This window comes from Perkinsus marinus (genome assembly GCF_000006405.1).
Source record: "Perkinsus marinus ATCC 50983 genomic scaffold scf_1104296969700, whole genome shotgun sequence".
Taxonomy (NCBI): domain Eukaryota; phylum Perkinsozoa; order Perkinsida; family Perkinsidae; genus Perkinsus; species Perkinsus marinus.
Window position 1 is genome coordinate 1 of NW_003202717.1, and position 1,749 is coordinate 1,749.

Here is a 1,749-nt window from a genome sequence, read left to right on the forward strand (position 1 = left end):
ATAATTTTCCTGTCCCTTCACAGAATGGGCCATCCTGCTCCTGCTTCTCGTACCAGACCAGAAATTTATGGTGCTATAAGCCACTTGCCAGAATTGGACTGACGACCTTCTGCTCACAGAGCCGACGCTCTGCCACTAAGCTAAAATGACGCAGAGAATAAGTACATAAATCAATAATCTTTCTGTATCCTTTGCGGAGTGAGCAGACCTGCTCCTGCTTCTCATACCCGACTAGAGCATAATGCAGCTGTAAGCCACTTGTCAGGATTGAACTGACGACCTTCTGCTTACGAAGCAGACGCTCTACCACTAAGCTAAAGTGACATACAGACTAACCATATGAATCAATAATTTTCGTGTCCCCTTCACAGAATGGGCCATCTTGCTCCTGCTTCTCGTACCAGACCAGATATTTATGGTGCTATAATTGGAGTTTACGAAGTAGACAAGGTTAGTTGTCAGCCACACAACGCACACAATCGCAGTGCGCGCAAGCGTTTCACACGAGAAGAAATGCGGCAACGATAACGGATCGTATACCGTGTTTCAATGTGTACAAAATGACGAAACTTGACTCTCGCAGTTTGTGACGCATCGTCAACTTTCGGCCCACCCTCCTCTCCCGGGTTGGATCTCGTGGATTGCCCAAGCACGTACGTTCTACGGGAAGCATTCATGCTTTGGGCAGTCTCTCGTGATCTGGCGTAACCAGTAAGAACCACAAATCCTGTGAATCGCAAAACTTATTCGAATTCCGACCGACGTACAGGTTTCGGGTTCGGAGTTTTTGGGGCCACAGGTTTGTGTTCTCTTACTGGATTATCGCTGTGCTGTTCCCGATCAATCCTGGATGGGAGACTTACCGTAGTTGAGGCTGTTAAACTAAGCCACTTGTCAGGATTGGACTGACGACCTTCTGCTCACAGAGCCGACGCTCTGCCACTAAGCTAAAGTGACGCAGAGAATAAGTACATAAATCAATAATCTTTCTGTATCCTTTGCGGAGTGAGCAGACCTGCTCCTGCTTCTCATACCCGACTAGAGCATAATGCAGCTGTAAGCCACTTGCCAGGATTGAACTGACGACCTTCTGCTTACATAGCAGACGCTCTGCCACTAAGCTAAAGTGGCATACAGACTAATCATATGAATCAATAATTTTCGTGTCCCCTTCACAGGGGGAATGGGCCACCTTGCTCCTGCTTCTCGTACCAGACCAGATATTTATAGTGTTATAAGCCACTTGCCAGGATCGAGCTGACGACCTTCTGCTTACAAAGCAGACGCTCTGCCACTAAGCTAAAGTAGCGCACAGAATAAGTACATAAATTAATAATCTTCCTGTATCCTTTGCGGAGTGAGCAAACCTGCTCCTGCTTCTCGTACCAGACCAGATATTTATGGTGTTATAAGCCACTTACCAGGATCGAACTGACGACCTTCTGCTTTCAAAGCAGACGTTCTGCCACTTAGCTAAAGTGACACACCAAGTAACTGCATAAATCAATAATATTCCTGTATCCTTTGCGGAGTGAGCAAACCTGCTCTTGCTCCTCATACCCGACTAGAGCCTAATGCTGCTGTAAGCCACTTGCCAGGATTGAACTAACGACCTTCTGCTTACGAAGCAGACGCTCTACCACTAAGCTCAAGTGGCACACACACTAACTATATGAATCAATAATTTTCCTGTCCCCTTCACAGAATGGGCCATCCTGCTCCTGCTTCTCGTACCAGACCAGAAATTTA

General features: G+C 46.7%; 7 non-coding genes across 7 annotated transcripts; all 7 read right to left on the reverse strand.

The window, feature by feature from the left end:
- Positions 1 to 78: 78 nt before the first annotated feature.
- On the reverse strand, positions 79 to 150 carry Pmar_PMAR022805. The gene has a single exon. It is a non-coding gene; the product is annotated as a tRNA-Thr (tRNA).
- A 102-nt stretch (positions 151 to 252) lies between these two features.
- Pmar_PMAR022806 lies at positions 253 to 324 on the reverse strand. Its single transcript has one exon. It is a non-coding gene; the product is annotated as a tRNA-Thr (tRNA).
- A 561-nt stretch (positions 325 to 885) lies between these two features.
- On the reverse strand, positions 886 to 957 carry Pmar_PMAR022807. Its single transcript has one exon. It is a non-coding gene; the product is annotated as a tRNA-Thr (tRNA).
- A 102-nt stretch (positions 958 to 1,059) lies between these two features.
- Pmar_PMAR022808 lies at positions 1,060 to 1,131 on the reverse strand. The gene has a single exon. It is a non-coding gene; the product is annotated as a tRNA-Thr (tRNA).
- Positions 1,132 to 1,237: 106 nt separating this feature from the next.
- On the reverse strand, positions 1,238 to 1,309 carry Pmar_PMAR022809. Its single transcript has one exon. It is a non-coding gene; the product is annotated as a tRNA-Thr (tRNA).
- Positions 1,310 to 1,411: 102 nt separating this feature from the next.
- Positions 1,412 to 1,483, reverse strand: Pmar_PMAR022810. The gene has a single exon. It is a non-coding gene; the product is annotated as a tRNA-Ser (tRNA).
- Positions 1,484 to 1,585: 102 nt separating this feature from the next.
- On the reverse strand, positions 1,586 to 1,657 carry Pmar_PMAR022811. The gene has a single exon. It is a non-coding gene; the product is annotated as a tRNA-Thr (tRNA).
- Positions 1,658 to 1,749: the final 92 nt, after the last annotated feature.